Source organism: Ambystoma mexicanum, chromosome 12, assembly GCF_040938575.1.
Source record: "Ambystoma mexicanum isolate Mex_15411 chromosome 12, UKY_AmexF1_1, whole genome shotgun sequence".
Classification (NCBI taxonomy): domain Eukaryota; kingdom Metazoa; phylum Chordata; class Amphibia; order Caudata; family Ambystomatidae; genus Ambystoma; species Ambystoma mexicanum.
In genome coordinates, this window is record NC_090936.1 from 269,960,962 (window position 1) to 269,985,699 (window position 24,738).

Here is a 24,738-nt window from a genome sequence, read left to right on the forward strand (position 1 = left end):
CTAGGAGTGCAACATCCAATGCAACAATCTTTAATTATCTTGGTAAATGGAGTACCTACAAAAGACAAGAAAAATTTGCCAACAACTGGTAGATTTACATAAAGTTAGAGAAGCCAAGCAATATCTCAAAGAGAATAATGATTATTACAAAGAAATTAATATCGAAGAAAACTTGAAAGATACAACTGAAATAATTGAAGAGACACAAGAAACTGGTCAATTTGAGCTCCTAGATCCTGCTACAATAGCAAACACTTTAGACGATTATACAATTCACCCATTGCACTCTAATGACACCATAGAAGATGCACTGGAAACGTACCAAATGCGTCAAACAAAAGGATCACCAATCAGCATATGGGCAAAAAGTATAGAAGCACGTGCTTTTCCTCTACTCTTTCCTACTGGCAAAGGAGGAAGATACGATGATAGACCTGTTCAAATATCAGCATCAGAATATCGCTCATTACGAATGTATTCTGAAGATCCCAGACTTCGACAAAATGTGGAATACATATTCCACCTACTCTTTGAAAGTGAACTAGCAACTTTATGTTACGGAGTTGCACACATATTAAAATCAGGATCACACTTTCAAAATATGACAGCCACACAATTATTACAAAAAGTTCAACAAAAAGATGAGGTTTTGCAGGCAAATCTTACAAATCTATTAGCAAATATGCGAGGTACTAAAGAGTACTGGTTTCGACGCCATGGAGATGTACGTCGTATGATCAGAAACCTTGGCCCACCCACTTGGTTTGTTACATTAAGTTGCGCAGAATATGCATGGGAAGATTTACATGCTTTCCTACGCATATCAAACAAAAACAAAACAAACATAGATATACTAACACCTGGAGAACTTTGTTCTCAGGATCCTGTTAATGTTTCTAGATATTTTCACCATCGCTTCATTGCTATGCTACATTTTATTTGTAATAAAACTGTTCCTCCCCTTGGAGAAGTGCAACACTTCTTTTGGAGAAAAGAATACCAAGCCAGAGGAGCGCCACATGTCCACATGATTTTATGGATTAAAGATGCTCCTAAATTTGGTCAAGACAGTGATGCCACTGTTTTACAGTTTATTGAAAATTATGTCAATTGTGAAATTCCGTCAGAATCCACAAATAGTGATCTTCATGCAAAAATCTTACAATTCCAAAGACACAAATGTGGCAAATATTGTCGTCGCAAATATAAAAACAAAGGGAAATACTACACCAAATGCCGATTTGGTTTCCCTAGACCAGTTACAAATACAGGTCAAGTGAACAACCTCATGTCTTCAGTTAGACATAGTGTTAAAGGTAAGTCACCTAAAAATACATATTGCATAAAAAGAAAAGAAGAAGAAAAATATATCAATGATTACAATGCAATCATTGCCCACTTGTGGAATGCAAACATAGATGTGCAGTACATTGCAGACAATTCTACTGCAGTTGCACGATATGTCACAGCATACTTAACCAAATCAGAAAAGACAGAGCTCCAAGACCTCTGGAATGACCTGTCATCAGATAAAACAGTGTCTCAGAAATTATACAGCTTGGGCATAAAAATGCTGTCCCATAGAGAATGTGGATCCTATGAAGCAGCTGATCGATTAACTGGTACTGCATTGTATGGTAAATCTGCAAATATAGTATGGCTAAGTCTTGGTCCAGCTAAATCTAGAAAAGAGTTCTAAAATCAATCGAAGATATAGAAACAATAGCCAAACATGATCCCAACAGCCAAGACATTTTAAAAAACAATTTATTGGACACATACTACCCAAACAGGAGTACCACTTTGGAAACCATGTGTCTATACCACATAGCCCAAAACTATACATACAAAAATAATATAAAACCTGATGAGCAAAACCGTAAATACAAAGTGACAAACTGTGATGGCAGCTTAGTAAAACTCACCAAACCAAATTTAATTAATCATATCAAATTGCCATTAAAGACTCTTCAACATAAAGAAATATATTACATGTCCCTGCTAGAACTCTTCAAACCATGGAGAAAAGAAGAAGAAATACTAGATACCTATGACTCATATAAAGACGCTTTCAAAGCCAATGAAAGCAGTATAACTGATGTAAACTTTGCACAGTACAAAACAATGTTGCACAATGAACAGCAACACGAAGAGGAACTCCAGGCCCAACTAGATAAGGACACTCCTGACAGTAGTCAACCTTCTGTCACAGGAAGCCAAGACCCACTGGGAGAACCACTAATAACAAATGAGGCAGAATTAGCTAGAAAACACCATGCGTCACTATGAAGATAAAGAAGACTTAACTACACTGCAATCAAAACTAAACAAAGAGCAACGTAGCATTTTTCAAGAAATAACTAAAGAAATTGCACATGGTGTGCAACATGAAAACAAAGAATGCAGCTGCCAAAATTACAAACCTATACTATTGTATGTCAGTGGTGAAGCTGGTTCTGGCAAAACATTCCTAATCAAAATCATCATTAAGTTCCTTCAACAATTGACAAACAACAAACTGTCAGTGTTGTCACTGCCCCCACAGGTTTAGCTGCCTACAACATAGGTGGTGTCACTTTACACCGATTACTACTCCTGCCAGTAGAACACCAAAACAAGTTAGATTATTACAAACTTTCTGCAGACGCTGCAATGGAAGTACGCAGAGTATTGAAACAAATGAAAATGCTACTAATAGATGAAGTGAGCATGGCGTCCAACCTAATGTTGGCTTTGATTCACCTCAGATTACAAGAAGTACTCAAAACAAACTATGAAGAGCTCTTTGCAGGAAAACACATCATTGTTTTCGGAGATCTTCTTCAATTGACACCTGTAAAAGGTGACCCTATTTTTAAAACATTACGGCACAAACTCTGCCGTAAAACTGTTGGCAGCATTGGAAATGTCAACCTTTGGCAACATTTCCAATACAGAGAATTAACAGAAAACATGCGCCAATCTGCAGATCTCACTTATGCCAACATCTTAAAAAGTATCAGAGTTGGTATACTTTCTAGAGAAGCAGAAGCAATATTGAAAACCCGGCACATTCATGCACTTTATGGTGATAAGGCATGTGCTACAGATGTTATGGAACAATTAGCCCACAAAAATGTCAATTGTTTGACCTTAATGCCAACTCTTGCAAGCTGTTTCAAATTCAATGAAATAATGTTAAGCAAAGAAATGCAACCAATTATGGAAATTAGCGCCACAGACAAACTTGATGTACATGGAATGACACTACCCATGTGTGACCAAGCCACAGCAAGACTAAATAGTTTAGAAAAATCAATCTCAAACACAGCAGGCTTGGAAAAGATATTAAAATTATCCTTAAATTGCAGAGTAATGCTTAAATGTAACCTTGATGTGGACCAAGGACTAGTTAATGGAGCACTGGGTACAGTTGTTGGCTTTCAAACATACCCACGTGACAACAAAATTCAGTTTGTCAATATTCTCTTTGACAAACTTTCAGAAATAAAAAGAATAGGACGCTCAACAGCTCGATTCCTTCTCTTCAAAGACATGTATGTATGCAGAGAACAATTTTCTCTAACTCTTGCATACACAGTCACCATTCATAAATCACAAGGTCTTACTCTAGACAAAGCAATGATAGACATTGGTAACACAGTCTTTAAAGAAGGCATGAGCTACGTAGCACTGTCACGCCTACGTACAATTGACGGTCTATTTCTAATAAACTTTGATGCAAGTAAAGTTAACGCTGATATTCCTTGCATTTTAGAATACAATAGACTTCGTTCACTATACATCCCCCATCTACAAACATATCCTGTTCCACAAAAAGGAAAATGTTCTAAAAGAAAACTAAATCAAACAGAAATGCAACAGGATGTCACTGCAAATCCTCCAAAGAGACTAAAAGAAACTAAAACTTCATCAAGTACCACAAGCAAAAAAGAATCAATTAGAGAAAGTAAACCAGGTACTTCTTTAAAGAAGGAAGACAAACTCCAAAAAAGCAGTTAGATACAGAACTACCTGGACCATTTAAATTCTCAAATATAGTTGGTGTAAGTTGCTACGCAAATGTAGCAATGAATATTCTATTTCAATTACCACCAATTGTTGACAACATTTACTTACACAGTACAGACCCATTGTGTTTGCAAATGTTAGTACTTCACAGAAATGCAGCAAACAATCCTGACAACACGTATAGTGTTTATGGAATAAGACAACAATTGCACTACTGTGCTGGAATGGTGAAATTCACTATAAACCCACAGGAAGATCCACAAGAATTTCTAATGTACTTACTATTAGTACTGGAAAACAAAAACATACCTATAAATGAAATCTTCCAGATTTCATACATGTGGAAACATACATGCACTCTCTGCAGCAATGTGACACAAGAACAAATCCCCAATGAGCGCTGTGTCTATATATCAATACCTAATTGCGAATCCGTTCCATTTCAGCAACTTGTACAAAATGCAACCACGGTAGATTATGTTCTACCTGCAATTTGGATAATCGCTCCACATTACTAATACAAACACATAGTAAATACATAATACTAATGCTTCTACGTTACAATGCAGATGGTACGAAAAAAAACTGCAAGCTGACTGGATTCACACATGGTCAAATATCACTTGGTAGGAAAACCTTCACAACAATAGGTATAATCTACCACGCAGGAGCCACAACCAACTCAGGGCACTACACTGCATATATAAAAAAAATGTGGATGGTTTGAATGTAATGATAGTACGTTACTCTAAAGCAGAGATTACCAGCTAATCTTACAAACGCGTACTTAATGTTCTTAAAACCAAAAATTGATAACTGAACTGCACTTAAACCTTAAGTACACTTGTAGTAAAAAAATATAAACTGTCACAATATTTCAAAACCTATCTAACTGCCCAAAGATTCTACAACAACTAATCAGATAAATTAATACCACTAAAATAGAGCAAAAAATAGACAGTTAGAATACGCCAATTGGTATCTAACTGTCCCAAAATGTACAAATATGTAAACAGATAAATCAATACCACGAAATGATATCAAAAACATAAACAGTTAGAATACGCCTACTGGTATCTAACTGGGCCAAAATTTTACAATATCCAAACAAATACCTAATATTTTACTGCTCACAAAAACTGAAACAATCCAATGCATAAAGCATTAGGCAGAAAGAACAAGTACACGCGGAAAACAAACAAATAAATAAACTGTAGCATAACAGAAAAAGTATTTTTTAATCCAACATGGATTTTTTTCTCCCACAGACCCAATGATTTTAGCAACAAACACAGAAACTTTGCAAATTGCACAGTACTCTGGTTTGTAATCTACTAAATATGAGGATCAATAAAAAGAAGAAAATGTTGATTGTACAATGTAATAAGTCATTATAAAATACTAATACTTACATGCTATTTTCTTTTATTACAGAAATGAACAAGAAAAACATGGACTCCCGTTACTTATCCAAATAGTACGTATAACAAGATAAATACAACCATCGCACCATATCACACCCATACAAGCTTATAACATTGTTCCTTATAAATTAGTTTTTGACCCAAAGTTAAAAGCCACTATGGGTGTGATATGCTGCGGTGGTTGTGGCCAGGGCATACACTCTTGGGTGCATGGCCAAATGGCCATGCACCCAAAATTCTATACCCTGGCCACAACCAGCGCAGCATATAACACCCATAGATGCAAGCATTTCAACCATTTTTATGTCCGCATACATGGGGAAGGTCCTAGGACACATTCAACTTGCCAGAGGACAATACAAACAGCGTCCTCAGGACACCCCCATTTTCTTATGTACGAACATTTCAGGACACCGCGATTGTTCTTAAAACATTTTCACCTTGCCAACGAACAATACAGACAACGTCTCCAGGACACCCCCTGCAAACATTCCAAGACCCCACAAGTGTTCTTAGAACACTTTAAGTTGACACCAAATTCATTCTGTTTATTTACAAACATTCCAGAACAGCCGTGTTGTCCGCAGACAAATCGAACACAACAAAAGCGTCTAGCACATAAATAAAATACAACTTTGAACCTATCTCATACTCCCCCATGCTCCCCAAAGACTTCTACACACCAACACACTCTACTAAATACACATTTTGAACAAACTTTCACCGCGCTGTCTGCGGACGTCCGCAAATGCAAGATGGCGGGCGCGACAGAAAATCTGACGCGCATCACGCACCACGCCACCCAATCAGCGAACACGTTGCATGTCCGCGGACATGACGCAAGCCGCTGGGCCAATCGGGATGATGTACGCGGAGCGAACAGGGAAGTCCGTCCGCGAAGTGAACACAGATATCACTAATTTTTTTGCCTTACATTTTGGTCATTTTTAAAAACTACTGGACGGATTTACACCAAATTTGCAAAAGCACGCTTTTGGGACCAGGCCGCCGCTCCTGCCTCAAATTTGGTGTAAATCCGTCCAGCGGTTCGGGCTGTAGCCGTGCGCAAAGTTTTTTCCCATTCAGTCTATGGGAAAAAAAAAGTTTTGGGACCCCCCCCTAGAACATTTCCCCCCCTGGACGAATCCTCACCAAACTTTGCAGAGAAATTCAGAGTGGGCCATATACTTTTTTTGCAAAGTTTGGTGAGGATTCGTCCAGGGGGAGCGAAGTTATAAGCCACCCAAAAAGTGCTCTTCCTGTGGAAACACCAACTCTTAACCATAACTACATGGCCACTACCGTGCCATGTAATATATATATATATATATATATATATATATATATATATATACATATATATATATATATATATATATATATATATATATATATATATATATATATGGCTAAAGATGCCTGGTAAAGCTGTGCCCCCTACAGGTAAAGCACCAGTTTGTGTTCACCCCTTATCCACATGGCTCCCGCAGGTACAGTAGAACCCTGACACCCTTGCCAAGCGGGTCACGGGGCACACAGCACAGATCACCAGGCACCCAGAACCCTACAGAAAACCCTACAAAAAGCCCCCTCATGTTACCCATATCAAAGCAGCCCCCAAACTCTTTCTCTCAGAATCCGCAAATATAGCATTCAAAAATCTGCTCCTACTCACATAGGTTAACCAGACATCCCGATTTTGTGGGGGGCAGTACCCGTTTTTCAAGCTTCTGCAAAACAGTCAAATGCCTAAGTTTTAGAAAAACTAGATCCTTATTAGAGCACTTCTTTGATAAAGGGTGAATGTGGGCCAGCTGCCAGCCAAAGAGAAAGTCTTCTGTGGGGGAAACGGCAGTGTAAGCTGCTCTTATTACTCTTGGAAAGACATAACCTCAAATACAACAAGTGAATACAGCAAACGAGACATGGCACACTGTGTGGATAAGTAATGTGAGAGAATAGAGCAAAGGACATCATATCATAGGGAAAAGAAGGCGTGAGAGCTCATAAAATGACAGATGGGTTCCAGGAGTGGGAAGAACAGACAGGCACATGTGAACCGAGTTCTACAATCAGCATACTTGCCAAACTTGAAGCAGCCCTACCCTCTACAGATTTCAGTGACAGATCCTACTGCTTTTTACAGTGGCAAGCAATGTATGTTATTCTAAGGCAGGCTCCAGGATAGAGCATGCAACACATTAATTAGTCTTTCTATAGAGTGGACTGGTAGGTGATCACTTTCATTGCACTCAGACCAATCCACTGACCCGACAGCTGCGTGATCCTGTCCTGCACTCTTGCCGGTACAACACTTAGGTGAACCAGCAGTGAAAGCAAGTGGTAGAGTATAACACCATCACACAGCATCTGCCGACAATTTGGTGTTAGCATTCAGAATTATACATTTTTTCCATTTCAACATCTTTCCATGTTGTGCTGTTTGTATGTTTTTTATTTTCCTGTGACGCCATTGTTATGGAAATCATTTTTTTCCAGACTTGAAAAATCCTACATCTTTTTGGTCACAGAATGTTAGCAAGTATGAATCAGGGTTCACCATCATTAGTGCACCCCATTAACCTGCAAAAAAGGAACCCCACATCTTTCTGAAAAGTTAAGCGGTAAACTCTTAACATGTTCCTGCGATAAACCTATAATGGCAAAAAGTGAAGCCACAACTTGGTGAAATGCAGCGAACCCCTATATAGCCTTTCTTGTGAGGTGTTACCCATTGTGATCAATGTAGTCCTTTATTCTATGATTAACTTTGCAAAATTGTCCCACTTTTTGATTTGGAAAAATCTGATCTTCCAATCCTCACAACACTGAGCCACAAGAAACACTGCAGGACACACAGACCATCCCCTCAATTTAGGTCTCCATTTCCGGGAACAAGGTGCTTTCTTCTGGTGTCATTTGGTGCGAATTTGCATACAAGGGAGTATCTCTGAAGTGAAAGCTCATCTCTAGACATGTGGGCCTGCGGGCATAATATTGCTGGGCATAATATCGCACGGTCAACATTGCTTACTTTTCACTTACTTAACCCTCACTTCCCTACCACTGAGGCAGAACAGGGGACTTTTTAAAGCTTGCCACATGATAAATTGCAAATATTCTCATGTTGGGAGTAAGCACCAGGTGACTATCCAGCATTGCAAGAGTGGGGGTGAGCCTTGAAAAAAGATCCTGCTACTACCCCCTTACCCACCAATGTACCTTGGAAAATGAATGCTAAACTGACACACAATAGTTCCTGCTCCCCATAGGATGACTTGGCCCGTACCCTCTCCCTGCAACATTCGGACAAGTGTAGGACATGGAATCAAAAAGCTGCCACCCATTAATATACGCACAGTAAGTGAACATATCTTAAAGTTAAAAACATACAAATTTAGTTCAGTTGTTCTTTCCTTTTAGAAGAAAGAGCACAAGACAAATTAGCATTTGCCTTAAAAAAAGACATCGAGCAGGAAAAATAGTCAAAGGAGAATTTCCAATAACTATGTTGGCAAAGTATGAAAGGAGCCCATCTTTTAAACAACATTCTATAATGAAATATTCCGAGCAAAACAAAATTCAAACAGGGGATGTGTGCTTTAATGACACTTGTATGTGGTCTTGCACTGGAAACATGATATCCTGGGGTCAAATCCTAGTAGCCAAACACGTGAGCAAGCAAACTTTTTTAATGCTGTCCTCAAAAACAGCCACATGTATCCTCGACTTTCCCCCTGAAGATCCACAAAAGTGAAAATAATCCCTGCAATCTGCAAGATTGGTATCTCTCTTGCCACATTCTGGGCAAATAGTCAATACTCACTTGCCCTCTCATCCGTTTCCCTCTCACCCCCATGTTTGGCTTTCATCAATACTCTATTTTGTAAAGATAACTTGAAAAGTACACAAATCATAGTAAAGTACTCACACAAATATATACATCCTTATAGAAATATGCTAGGCAAAAGATTTCAATTGCGGCAGTATCCCCTCTCCCTCCAACTTGAATCAAAGACTGCAAATACCAGAATGCAATTCAGCAGAAGGCAAACAATGGCCTGTTGATTTTGAAAATGTACCTTCAAGACTCATAACAATGTAATGCGTGAAAGGGTTACTTGTTTGTGTTTCAATGTTTGCCAAAGACATTCTTCATATATAATGTGAAGCAAATGTCACATTCTACAAGTTTTGGTGTGGTAAATATGAGCATGTGAAAATAAGGCAGATAGTTTTAAACGGTTTTGTGTGATATGTTTTATTTTCCTGGGAAAGGGGACAGATTTTAGGCAGTTAACATCTGCTTTTCGTGTGCTTTCAAAATAGAAATGTGCCTTTGCAGTTTAACACGGAAATGTTAACAACGGAATGGTCTCTTTGATGGGCCATAACTTATAAATCAGTCACACTTTAAATGCTCTGCTTGAAGAAAGAAAGTGATAAGCTCAGTGGCGAAGTGTACAAAAAGAAGTAGTGGAACTATGTTCCCTGCTGGCCTGCCCCGCTCCCCACAGTCCCCATCGCTGTGCCCCTCCCCCCATGCACAATAAAACCCCCAAAACACATGTGCCTGCTCTTTAAGGAAACGTCGTGTGCAGTGCAAGTTCCAACCTCTTCCTACACTTTTATTTTAAAACGAAACAGTTCTAGAATGGTTTCTTTTTAAAATAAAAGTATAGGAACGGTACAACTTAATTAAAAGAGGTAGAGGAGCACCACTCCTGACCGCTCCCACCCACTTCGACCACTTAAGCTGTGCTTACAAGGCCCGCAACGTCTTGTTGGTTCATGTTCAAAATTGGCTGTTCTGCCTCCATGTATGAGGCTCCCTTTTTGTTGTCCTAGTGAGGCAACGTGTCACTTCTCAACCATCCTTTGAAATGCAGGACATTAGCAGTTTCACCCAGCTGGTAGGATAGGACGATGTCCCTGGGAGTCGCTATTCCATTCCCTGTTTCTGCTGCGAGCGAGAGGATAGTAGCCGTGTGGACGGTGGAGAGTTTCTGTTGGACTGTCAAGTCTCGAAAATCTGTGCCTCTACACCCCTGGCATGTGTGGCCTTCACATTATACTCTCTTTCTCCTCCTCTGCGGTGCTGTAACTGGAGGGCCTGCAAAGCAGGCTGATGAGCTATCTACTAAGGGGATGAGAGGAAGCTGCTGCTGGTCCAACAGGGCAGGTTCTAGCATTTGTACACAGTGAGGGTGGGGTGTCAACCTCCCAGTCAATGAGGAGGCTCAAAACGGGGGAATTAGCACATGATAAACCTGCTGTCTGAGTCTCCTTGTAGTGGGAGGCCACCATCTTCCCCCACCGGGATCTCAGGTAAATGCTGACCTGCGAGCCGCATCCCAGTGTCCCCTTCCCTCCACCCCACTTTTCCTCATATTTTTCTGTCTACCATCCCTGCCCCACTTACCTTCCACAAACTGGTCCGTTGCTGATGCCCAAAACCACAGTGTTCCCGGCGTGTTCCTGCAGCCTAATCAATAAACATCACAGACATGGAAAAGGGACTACGTAGCCCCTTCTCCATGGTGGCCTTTTTTTAATTTAAACAAACTATTAGTATCCGGTACAATATGCCAGATACTAATAGAAATATTACTCTCCTGATAATGCCCCGGGCTAATGGAAAACTACCAGGCCCGGGTATACCTCGCCCGGTAATGCATCCCACCTTCTCGGGTAATATTGCATAAGCAATAGTATTTGCTTCAAGGGAAGGAAAGTGTGTGCTGCTTCATCATTGGGGCTTCTTTTTACAGGATGTGGCCATTTTGGTGGTTTTCTGCTTTCCCATACTATAGTTGTTGCATGAGTTGAGGAGTAATCTGTTCTAAGACCTGTTGAGGCTTGTTTTGATTCTCATTTTCTAGAAGTCACAAAATGGCCGGCAATTTAATTATTGTTATTCCTGTTTTGTGTAGGGAAACCGGCAGTGTCTACAGTAGAGTCTACTTGTGATTAAGATAAGGCTTGAATCCCTACGGATTCCACCAGTGTTTGACTTCAGTAAAAAGCCAGTGCAATCTATTGTGATTGATTCTAATCCAGGCTGCTATGCACGTGAATGGTGGCTGGCCTTAAGTCTTCTTTTGTGGTAGGGTGTTTAAAGTTGTGGGAACCCTCAACCACCCAGATTTTGGTGCCTTTTTTACATTGACCACGAAAGATTTAAACTTCTCTGAGATGTTTGCAGACACATAAGTGTTAGCATATGCTGTCCTTTCTAGGGATTAGCCCATTATTTAAAATGAGGAGCAATATGCACCTGTTCTCTGACTCCTCATTCGTGTTTTGCAGCTGTTCTGAGTAGCTGCTAATTTAAGGTTTTGTTTTTGGTTGAAAAGGGTTTCCCTGTCTCACAAATTAGAAATCATATGGCTAATTTGTGAGGTTGCACCACTTGTCATCAGGCCAACATGTTGCATGCACAATGTAGTTGAAATGGCACACTATTTATTGTACGTGTGTTTTAAGGTGTGGCATAGCGGTTAAATAGACAGTCAATGGGCCTCATTCTGAGTTCGGAGGTAACCACGCTGCTATTTGCGGCATGGCTGCCTCCGAACTTGTCCAAACTCCGGCCTGGTGAATGGAGTAATTACCGGTCCATTCCGAGGTCGGAGGGACCAGTAATTCCCCATTCACCAGTGTCATTTCCCATTCCCATTTGAGCCCCCATAGGGCTCAATGGGAAGGGGGAAGGCGGCAATAACGGTACCGTAAATTACAGTACCGTTATTGACCCCGGAGTCCCTTTGCGGGTCCCGTCCTTAACGCTAAAAGCAGGCGTTATGGAAGGACCCGCAAAGGGAACTCGTAGTAGGGTGGTAAGGGTTTAACGGCACCGGTCTCGTTACCGGTGACCGTTAACCCTTACCGCCCTACTCGGAATGAGGCCCAATGGCTTTCCACCCGTTTTACCACCACCCATGCCCCTTCACAATGAGGCCATTAATGCCAGTTGCTTTGCCATCTTCTTAGCCTTAGAGAATGTTTCAAGGCTGGCATTATTAATTATCGCATGGTTTTTGGCCCCATGTGAGTTTTGCTTCCTGTCCTGTTGCGGCAAAGACATCATGCTTTTAGAATCTAATGTACATGCCTATGCATTCTATCTGTGGTAGACAGGCACGTACACATTGCTAAATATCAGGGAAGGAGTGGTGGGCCCTAGTCTGGAACACTCCTAGTGCTTCGCTCTGTAATATAGTGAATTTGATTGTTTGAGCCGCACTATCCCGGGTCGTTGGAGGCGGTGCCCGCGCCTCCTCTTGTGAAGACTATAAGGTACTGTCCCAGATCTGTGCACTTCTTTTGGTAAGGAAAGGTATCCACACACTCATTTAGTGCAAACCACTTGGGTTTTATTATTCATAAAACAGACATTTTGTCCATGTTTGATCAGATCCGGGACAATACCCTATACACTGCTGAATATCATGTTGGCGTTACTTTGGAATATTACCACTTTCCGTTACATTTCATGCTTTTTTCTGGCTGACAGGATTTTAAGTTTCTTTTACCAGAAATAAAAGGGGATTCATTATGAGTTTGGAAGGAAATCAGCTTTAACATTTTTACCGCTGCTCAGTCCTCTGGCATTACCACGGGATTGAGATTGGTGGTGTGGTGGTGTAAATGCCCATTTTTACAGTCCATCTAACTCCATGGTTATGTTTGGCAGATTTACCAGTAATGGTAATTGTGTGTGGTAAGTCTGCAAATTATTTGGAGGATTACTGTCACTTTTTTACCGCACCGCTGTTCTCGTAATGAGCCCCTTACCTGGCGCTGGAGCTGTCCAGTTAGCAGCCATTTTGAATTTTTATTAGAAACGCTTCCTTGTTTCCAGCAGTCCTTTCCATTTCTATTGGTGTGGGCCAGATTAATTCATAGATGTCTTTGTAGAATTAATGCATGCTGGAGGTGTATATCCTCACCTAATGACAGTTTTGATCTCTTTTACTAGGGCTTACTGAGTAATTTTGTTCACAGGCTCTTTAGGCGTTCAGCACACAACATAACATGCAGCACATAAAACCTATGCTTATTCCTATTAATACTGCATTGGAAATTGAAATATTTAATGAAGAAAGAGCTGAATTTCAGCATGTCCCATTCTGGAAAACACTAAATCTTGGCAGCTTGGAAGGTTATTTGCCGCAACACTATACAGTGGGGAAAACAAACAGTTTAATTGCCAAAGACTTTGGCTGGGGTTGCCTATGTTCTACACAAGGAATGGGAGGCCCTTCTACCGATCACTGCGTCTTGAGGCTCTCAGAAATAGCTTCTTTGAACATGTCTGCGTTCTGGGGATAGAAACTGGCTGCCGAAAGCCACAGGAGCGAATGAGAACATCTGATGATGACTGATGAGAGCTAAGAAGAAAATGTTCCCACTGTTGTAGGTCAACACACACCAGGACTCATGTTCTGAGATAAAAGTTAGTTTCAGCCAGACAGCTTGCGCAAGAGAGGGGGGAGGGAATAAGCAAAAGCTTGTGGTGTGAGCCAGAGAAAGGCACGGCTTGACGCGGGCTATGCGGACATCGATTTAGAGGGTACAGGGAAAAGGGAGCGTTAGTGAGGAGTAGCATGAGATGGGTAGTGCAGAAGTACTTGAATAATATCTTCACATCACGATAGAACCTGAGACTCTCAGACTACGTCACAATGCGAAAATTTAGGAAGCTGGCAGAATGCAGAGTCAAGTATAAAGAACTTCACTTGAATGTATATGTAAAATGGCAAGATTGTGTAAAAAGACATGCACAAACAACCGTTTCCCATTTATTCTGGCATCCATGCTATTTGCGAGGGAATGCCACGTGTAGAACAGACCACAGGGATTTTAATGCACTCTTGTGTGTTTCACTGCTGCATGGGCTGGGCTGAGGACATTGCTGCATAATATGAGACCACCGGGATGTTAATCCACTCTTGTGTGTTTCCCTGCTGCATGGGCTGGGCTGGGGCCATTGCTGCATAAAATGAGACCACAGAGCTGTTAATCCACTCTTGTGTGTTTCAGTGCTGCATGGGCTGGGCTGGGGCCATTGATGCATAATATGAAACCACAGGGCTGTTAATCCACTCTTGTGTGTTTCACTGCTGCATGGGCTGGGCTAGGGCCATTACTGCATAATATGAGAACACTCTTGTGTGTTTCACTGCTGCATAACATGAGACCCACTTACTCCTAAGAAAACCATACCAACTGTGAATGAATCCCAAATTGCCTTTCAACACAGCATACATTAATGTTATGCATTCTATGTGTTCTGGTATAGCTCTGAAAGAGTAAGTGGGGATAGGATTCAATGGTGGGACTGTGGGAAAGTAAGATGCAAAACATGCAGTGTTGATGGGTGCGGATCAGAAGTACTCGGTTCCTAGGTGCAAATCTGCTTTCTATGCGTTTGGTAGAAGACACCTGGGAGTATATTACCCATAGGGAAGAGCCCAATATCTGATAGACTATAGTGATTTGGGTCTGTTTAGCCACTGATGTGGTAGAGTGTGACATGTGTTGAGAGGAGATATTTTTTGTGGCTCAGTTAGTGCTTATGTGCTAAAATACCTGTGGTGGCATTGTCTGAGGGGTTTGTGTGCATTGTGATTTTACACAATGTAGGAGATAGGTAGGAAATCTTGGATGGGAGTTGATTAGTCGGGGAAGGCAGGAGTTGGCCTTATGAGGCAACATAACCTGCACCCTGACCTACTACCCCAGGACACTTGCAGACCGGTCCCATTTCTCTGGCTCCCAATGCAAACCCTCAACCCTTCTTTCTCTCTCTCTTTCTCTCTCTCTCTCTCTCTCTCTCTCTCTCTCTCTCTCTCACTCTCTCTCTCTCTCTCTTTCCCTCTCCTCTCTGTTTCTGTCTCTTCATTGTACCCCATGAGGATCAAAACAAGCATCTGCAAGTTGGCAGATGAGGGAAAAGGTCAGTCTGGAAACTCAGTCATTTCCCCAAACCACAGAGGCTTATTGGAGGCAAGAACACAAGGTTTATTTAAATGTATATAGCATGCAAACAGCCCTTGGGCATAGAGGGGCTGTGGAAGGGCTGATTAAAATGTGAGGACCACTGTTACCCATTTCATCTTGCCAGTATGTTGGTTAGCAGGCTGAGAGATGCCTCAAACCTTGCTCTAACATGCTCAGGGGCTTTGCTCAGTGGCCTGCTAGTACTTTTAACCTTCGTGGGCAGGGCTCGTTGAGGCAGGGCAATGTGTTTATCAAGCGCTCATCAGGAGTTGGTTAGGACAAATTCTGTAATTGCTGCTCATTTCGCTCAGAGGTCTGCCCTGCTTACTACATATCTTTCCATAAGCTCTGCATTACTACCTCTCCCACACCAATAACCCATTCTCTGGCAATGTAAAAGCTTGGGACCTGTATATTGACGATAAACTGATGATCTTTGCGGGTAGTGAGCAGCAACTACACTCCTTTGTGAATTGGCTCAATGATCAAAACAGATTCCTAAAATGTACCTGTACACAGAGTAGAAGATCCATCTGTTTTTTGGACTTGGTCATTCAAGCAAGAGAAGATATTCTGGAGGCAACTGGGTATAAATAAAGACCAGACAAAAATTCTCCGTTACACTTCCAGAGTTTTCATCCCCGAAACGTGAAGAATAATTGACAAATCAGCCAGTTCCTGCCGTATCGCAGGAACTGTTCAAGTCTGAATGAGTTTGACAGCCAAGCTATCAATCTTACCAACAAACTATGAGTATGTGCGTCCCCTAACAGAGTTGTTTGGCAAGCTTGGAAAGAGCCAGGAATATCCCTAGAGATATTACTTTAACACAGACCAGAAGATTAAGATGAGAGACGTCCCGGACCAGCTCACAGCAGTCCTCAGCAACTCCCCTCTAGTAAACAACATTAAACAAGAGATTCCAAAATGATGGCTATTTTTGAATGTGGGACGAATCAATATTGATGAACCCAGATATGCCAGTAAACATCAGAGTAACCTCAAGGATATATTAGTGTGTACTTATCGCCGGGTTGATGGAGATACATATCCTGTTCTGTGGACCATATCTAAACCAAAGGGCCACAGGCCTTGTGGCCTGTGCTTAGTATGTGAAAAGCCAAAAAGAACTACATGCATAGACATTGTCTGGCACATGCTATGGGAGCAAATACACTATACCAGTTGTCATCCATCAAATGTTTTTCTAATAACATGTCCATGCGGCTTGAAGTATGTCAGAATGACAAATTGTCCAGTAAAGTTGCGGATAACTGAGAATAAATCGTGCATAAGAACTAACATAATGCGGTGCCAGTGGTGGAACATTTTATTGCATTTCAACATCTCCCAGATCCATTGAAATGGAAAGTTTTGGAGAAGGTTAAAAAACCACCCAGAGATGGTGACCATAATGCAATTTTGTTAAAAAGGGAACAACATTGGATTTTCCACCTACGCACTGATAAGCATGGGCTAAATGGAGCGATCAGTTGGCAACAATTGCCTACTAAATATGATAATATAGGAATGAGATATGATCCTTCAGTGTTCACATATGAAGACATTCCGTTCCCGTGAAGTTAACTAATTGCATTCCACTTCCACTCTTTATGCACTTGTTGAAAAGTTTTGAATAAGGTAACATCTGGATGTTGATCGGTCATGTCTGAATGGGTTGCAAATGGCCGTCTGTTTTGAAGAGGGAATTACCTGTATTCTTGAATTGAGCATGACAGGTCTGATGCCAAGTATAGGCTAACTGATACCGTCAGTTAGCAATAGTTGGCTGCAACATAGGTGGATACAGGTATGAGACACCTTCCTTCTGTGTTCCCACATGAATGAAGTCTGTTCCCTCGAAGTCCATTTTGACATTTCACTCTTTATGCGCCTCATGCATTGTAGCCACGTACTAGTTTGAAATAAATACTTGTGTGGTTACACTGCACAGTTAAGAAACTGGACAGATATGCTGACTGATCAGAGAGGACAACTGCATTACACATCGGGTAGATATACAGCAGTCTGATGTCTATGACTGCATCTATGTAATATCATTGGAGCTGACTGGGTTTAGTGTTTTAAATTAATTCAACAGCGGTGGACCCTGGATCTACATTGTTGTCTTATACCTGAACTTTTCCGTGTATAGGCAACTGCGAATGTCACAATTTGGAGCCCCTAAGAATAATATTTGATATGTATATAGCGCTTTTGTCCAAAGCGCTTTACAAAGCACACATTTGCATCCATTATCATTATTAGCATTACCAAATCGAAATTGGTACTCACTTTATTGACCTCAGAATTATGAAAGGCTGGTTCAATCTTGCTGAGATTTGAACCTGTGACATGCAGATCAAAAGACAGATCACAGCAACGAGTAGTTAACCCGCTAAGCCATCTTACCAGTTGAAGCCCGAAACTAGGAGGAGGGTTTGGGTGAATCACTGCTGTAAGTAATAGCCAGTCTCTAGAGATAAGGGGAGTGGTATAAGTTACAACATGTGATTGATAGGGCAGAGGAATATGTCTTATGTCTCCCTCAGCAGAGAGTGGAAGTCAATGAGAGTCTGACAAGGAACAATATGGAAAAGATATGAGGATCTATGTTAATTGCTTGTGCAATACTATGATAGGGGATAACAAAATGTTGATCCCCACTCTGCATGCATAGTTAGATGTTTGGTCCTGATGAATTCAGTCACAATAATATTATCAATCGCTGAAACCGCTCGACCCTTTATGATGGGGGATACTACTGAATAAGATAAACACCCCGGTTCACTTAAAAATCATTGATTTTTAATTATTCTAGTGATAGGATTTTAACAGATGAGGCGGAGCAATAAAAGCGTAGTGAACGCTTGTAAACCTGCAGTAAACCTGTCATACCTTTGTTTTTTTCATTAAAACAGGTTATTTATCCAATTTACCTAAGTAGAGGTATTCACTGTAGGCACGGCGGGCACTAAAAAGTAATGTATGGTGCTTGCAGCATGGTGAATGATTTTTTGAATATTTGATATAATCTGTCTGATTACATAACCATTTTGGATTTAGAGACAAGGTTAGCTTGTTTCTGTCCCCTTTACCTAGATAGGTTGCTCGCCATCATTCACTGAAGAGATTACCCATAAGCAGGGTGACTTAGTCTTTCTGCAGGGAGCTATAGTAATGCAGATATTATGAGAGATATGCGGAGTAGATAGGTTCTTCCACTTTTCGTGTTATATAAATAGGAGGGACCGAGAGAACTGGGCTGCTCATTTGTTTGGCCTCACTAGATGCTTTTTGACTACCATGCTTACTCCCACAAGCCCCAAACTCTTTGCATACAGTACGGAATCAACCCCCTCTGCCCCAACAACAGCCACAAATCACCAGTTTTTGATGCAACACTGGGACTTCGATATTGTAGTGAAAATGGAGTGTGGATTCCTTAAGAAAATTGGTGCAGCACCTTGTCATAAAGAAAAGCATGGGCAGCGAGACGGCTGCAGGGTGCCGAAGAGCAACGTGTTGGCAGTGGCAGGCAGGGGTTTTGAGATGGAGAATATGAAGAACTTTCCAATAAGGCTGCAATCTTGAGTTTGCAGTCTTGCCGGCCCCTTGCTAGCTAAGCGTCTCGGGGTCATTCTTTACTAAGCAATGCCCTTCCAGAAGCAATGGGGAATTTGTATCTATACCACAATTGACTTGTTGGAATTAAGGTTTAGAGCATTGTGACCAACCCGTTTGGGAGTTTTCAGCCTAAAGAATGCAACAAGCAATCAGTTGCTGGAACTGGTCTACATAAAAGTGATGGGAATAATCTGGTATCCAAAATATCATTGGTTTAACCTTGATTCTTTTTATGAAGTACATCCAAGGGGTAGCACCAATACATCAGAAGTAGTCTCCTCTATATAGTATACTGCTCATTATGTTCCACGCCATCAGGCTCACCCTCTGAGAGCTGTAGTTGGTGCTAGTCCAAACTATGAAAACAGGAGTTGATAAAGATGAGGGTTCTTTGAATCTTTTCCTTTTAGATAGACATTGCACAGGATCACTACTAGCGACAGATTCCCCAAATAAGGAGAGCGTAGTCTTCCTATAGTATAGCTAGTTTTAAAAATATAAGTACCTCCTCTCAGATTGTGTTACAAGTTTCATGCTAATGTGAGTAGGTAACATAAGCTTCGGGAGCCCCCTTTATGGCTTGAGAGAACAGATATGATACCTTACGGAAAGGTAGTTCAGCTCAAACTAATGCCATTACAAGCTAGCTCAATGAAGTTGCTTTTGGTCATTTCATCTCATCTAATCTTGCAGAGTGTATTTTCACTTACATTTCTTCCTTTTTTAATGGACAATGGGGGATTATTCTATTGCCCTACCTTTGCCTCTCCTGCCCGAACTCTCCCCATTTTTACATTTCATAGTATTAAATTCGGGGGAACTCCAAATGTGGAGTTTGTGACACCTTGCATATTTCTCTTCCAACATACCCAGGCATACCTAAAAAGCATCATCTAAGTGACTACCACTGTATTTCGCCCATGCGTAGACACAGAACCACTCTGTTGGGCATCTGAAAAGAGCTCCTCTCAGGTTCTGGCAAAGGACATCCCGGCAGGCGATTCAATGGGATTTTTTAAGACATTTTTGATGCAGTGGATTGCAATACTGTTGTTGCCTTAAAGAAGAAAGGGGGCTTGAGGGGCTTATGCATAAATGGTTGGACTTATTCCTTCGAAATTGCACCCACCAAATGAGTGTGTCTTATTTCTTCTCTACCATCTTTGACATCCTAAGTGGGGTACCAGAGGGCTCAGGATTTTGTCCATTTTAGCAAGATTTGCATTTCCTCCAGCCAAGACACTTGGCGGTAATTCATAGAATTCAGCGCAGAAGCAGCGCACGCGGGCAGCGCAGAGAGGGAGAGTGCGCCAGCTGTGTGGGCTAAACAGCATTCTGGTGCACCGCGTATTTATGTATTTCCCAAGCCATTTTGAGCCGTGGTGCAGCGAACATCCCGCAGCACCAGTTACGCCCCCAAGAACACCCCTTGCGCAAGGAAAAGCCATCAAAATCCCCAATACGGTGCAAAGGACCGCGCTAACTCGGGACCAGTTTACAGGTCTGCTACACTGTAATCGTGTGAAAATCTACGCATACGACGCTCACGGCAGCCAAAACGCGTGAAAAAGTACTTGTGCAACCCCTTCAATACGGGTCATGGCCAGGGGTGATGGGCTGCATGCGGGTCATGGTCAGGGTGGATGGGCTGCCTGTGGGGCATGCCCAGGGGTGAAGGGTGGTCCCCTGTGGTGTGGGCTGCCTGTGGGTAATGGTCAGGGATGATGGGCTGCCTGTGGGTCATGGTCTGGGGTGATGGGCTGCCTGTGGGGCATGCCCAGGGGTGATGGGCTGCCTGCGGGTCATGGTCAGGGTGGATGGGCTGCCTGCGGGGCATGCCCAGGGCTGTAGGGTGGTCCCCTGTGGTGTGGGCTGCCTGCAGGTCATGGTCAGGGGTGATGGGCTGCCTGCGGGGCATGCCCAGGGGTGTAAAATGGTCCCCTGTGGTGTGGGCTGCCTGTGGGTCATGGTCAGGGGTGATGGGCTGCCTGCGGGTCATGGTCTGGGGTGATGGGCTGCCTGTGGGGCATGCCCAGGGGTGATCGGCTGCCTGCAGGTCATGTTCAGGGTGGATGGGCGGCCTGCAGGGCATGCCCAGGGGTGTAGGGTGGTCCCATGTGGTGTGGGCTGCCTGCGGGTCATGGTCAGGGGTGATGAGCTGCCTGCGGGTCATGGTCTGGGTGGATGGGCTGCCTGCTGGGCATGGTCTGGGTGAATGGGCTGCCTGTGGGGCAAGCCCAGGGGTGTAGGGTGGTCCCCTGTGGTGTGGGCTGCCTGTGGGTCATGGTCAGGGGTGATGGGCTGCCTGCGGGGCATGCCCAGGGCTGTAGAGTGGTCCCCTGTGGTGTGGGCTGCCTGCGAGTCATGGTCAGGGGTGATGGGCTGCCTGTGAGTCATGGTCTGCGGTGATGGGCTGCCTGCGAGGCATGCCCAGGGGGCATGGGCTGCCTGCGGGGCATGGGGAAGGTGGATGGGCTGCCTGCGCATATTCTGGGGGTGCGTGTGGAGTTTCACATGCAATTGGCCTGGCATGAGCAGGGTAAGCATATTCCGAGGGTTTGCGTGGAGTACTACATTCGATTGGCCTGGCGTGAGCGAGATATGCGTATTCTGAGGGCTGCGCGGGGAGTTTCAGACGTGATTGGCCTGGCGCGAGCAGGGTACGCATATCCGAAGGGTGCGCAGGGAGTTTCACACGCGATTGGCCCGGCACAAGCTGGGTACATGTATTCCGAGGGGTGCACAGGGAATTTCACACGCGATTGGCCTGGCGCAAGCGGGGTACACGTATTGCGGGGGTGCACATGGAGTTTCACATGCGATTGGACTGGCGCGATTGGGGTACACATATTCCTGGGGGTGCATGGGGAGTTTCACACGCGATTGGCCAGGCGCGAGCGCGGTACACATATTCCGAGGGGTGCGCGGGGAGTGTCACACGTGATTGGCCTGGCGCGAGCGGGGTACACGTATTCCGGGGGTGCGCAGGGAATACTACACGCAATTGGCCTGGCGCGAGCCGGTACACATATTCCAAGGGGTGTGCAGGGAATTTCACACGCGATTGGCCTGGCGCATGCGGGGTATGCGTATTCTGAGGGGTGCGCGGGGAGTTTCACACGTGATTGGCCTGGCGCGAGCAGGGTACGCATATTCTGAAGGGTGCACAGGTAATTTCACACACGATTGGCCCGGCGCGAGCCGGGTACACATATTCTGAGGGGTGCGTGGGAGTTTCACATGCAATTGGCCTGCTGCGAGCGGGATACGTGTATTCCGAGGGGTGCGCAGGGAGTTTCACGCGCAATTGGTCTGGTGCGAGTGGGGTACGCATATTCCGGGGATGCGCATGGAGTTTCACACACGAATGGCCTGGCGCGAGCAGGGTACACATATTCCGGGGTGGCGGGGAGTTTCACACACAATTGGCCTGGCGCGAGTGGGGTACACGTATTCCGAGGGGTGCGAGGGGAGTTTCACACGCGATTGGCCTGGCGAGAGCGGGGTATGCATATTCCAGGGGTGGGCGTGGATTATCAACAGGTGATTGGCCTGGCATGAGCAGGGTACACATATTCAGGGGGTGCGCGTGGAGTTTCACACGCGATTGGTCTGGTGCGAGCGGGGTACACATATTCCTGGGGGTGCGTGGGGAGTTTCACACGCGATTGGCTTGGCGCGAGCGGGGTACACATATTCTGAGGGGTGCGTGAGGAGTTTCACACACAATTGACCTGGCGCGAGCAGGGTACACATATTCCGGGAGTGCACGTGGAGTTTCACAGGAAATTTGCCTGGCGCGAGCGGGGTACGCGTATTCCGGGGGTGCGCAGGGAATACTACACGCGATTGGCCTGGTGCGAGCCGGTACACGTATTCCAAGGGGTGTGCAGGGAATTTCACACGCGATTGGCTTGGCGCATGCGGGGTACGCGGGGAGTTTCACACGTGATTGGCCTGGCGCGAGCAGGGTACGCGTATTCCAAAGGGTGCGTGGGAGTTTCACATGCAATTGGCCTGCCGCGAGCGGGGTATGTGTATTCTGGCGGTGCGCAGGGAGTTTCACACACAATTGGTCTGGTGCAAGTGGGGTACGCGTATTCCGGGGATGCGCATGGAGTTTCACACACAAATGGCCTGGCGCGAGCGGGGTACACATATTCCGGGGTGCATTGGAGTTTCACATGCAATTGGCCTGCCGCGAGCGGGGTACCTGTATTCTGAGCGGTGCGCAGGGAGTTTCACACGCAATTGGCCTGGCGCGAGTGGGGTACACGTATTCGGAGGGGTGCGAGGGGAGTTTCACACGCGATTGGCCTGGCGCGAGCGGGGTATGCATATTCCAGGGGTGGGCGTGGATTATCAACAGGCGATTGGCCTGGCACGAGCAGGGTACACATATTCCGGGGGTGCTCGTGGAGTTTCACACACGATTGGTCTGGTGCGAGTGGGGTACACATATTCCTGGGGGTGCGTGTGGAGTTTCACACACAATTGGCCTGGCACCAGCAGGGTACACATATTCCGAGGTGTGCGTGGGGAGTTTCACATGCAATTGGCCTGGCGCGAGCGGGGTATGCATATTCTGGGGGTGCGCATGGAGTTTCACACGCGATTGGCCTGGCGCAAGCAGGGTACACATATCACGGGGGTGCGCGTGGAGTTTCACAGGTAATTGGCCTGGCACGAGCGGGGTACATGTATTCCGGGGTGCGCAGGAAGTTTCACATGCAATTTGCCAGTGTGGCCCTCCCAGGTGTGTCCCTCCCCTCTCCCCACGCCCGCAAGCAGCCCACACCACAGGGAAGCACCCTACACCGCTGGCACTCCATCATCCCAGACCATGCCCCGCAGGCAGCCCATCACCCTAGACCATGACCCGCAGGCTGGCCACACCACAGGGACCACCCTTCAACCCTGGGCATGCCCCACAGGCAGCCCATCACCCCAGACTATGACCCGTAGGCAGGCCACACCACACCACAGGGGACCACCCTTCACCCCTGGGCATGCCCCGCAGGCAGCCCATCACCCAAGACCATGACCTGCAGGCAACCCATCACCCCAGACCATGACCCGCAGGTAGGCCACATGGCACCATGCATTTGGGAGCCCAGACTCATGTCCCCCACCCCCAGTGACGGCAACCTGCCAGCAGGCCCCAACTCATGTCCCCCACCCCCAGTGACAGCAACCTGCCAGCAGGCCCGACTCATGTCCCCCACCCCACCCCCAGTGATGGTAACCTGCCAGCAGGCCCTGACTCATGTCCCCACACCCCACCCTCAGTGACGGCAACCTGCCAGCAGGCCCTGACTCATGTCCCCCCACCAAACACGTCATCACAATCCAGAACCATGGCCCTTATGGCCACCCAAATCCCACCCCACGCCACCCAAGTCCAAACACCCAACCAAGCATTCCATCCAGTCCACATTGAATTCCCCATGTCATGATAGAAACCAAATAACCAGCATGGCCATGAATACATATTGTCAGACCCACACAACATGACACATGACTGAGAAAACACACGTTGTGACATGCACAAAACAAATGAGAGAAGACCACACAAGTAAAGTAGAGAAAGAAACTGTATTAAATACTAAACTGAGTGAATAAAACGAAAGCACGCAAGAATAAAAAAAAAAATTCCAAGTCCGGATGTCCA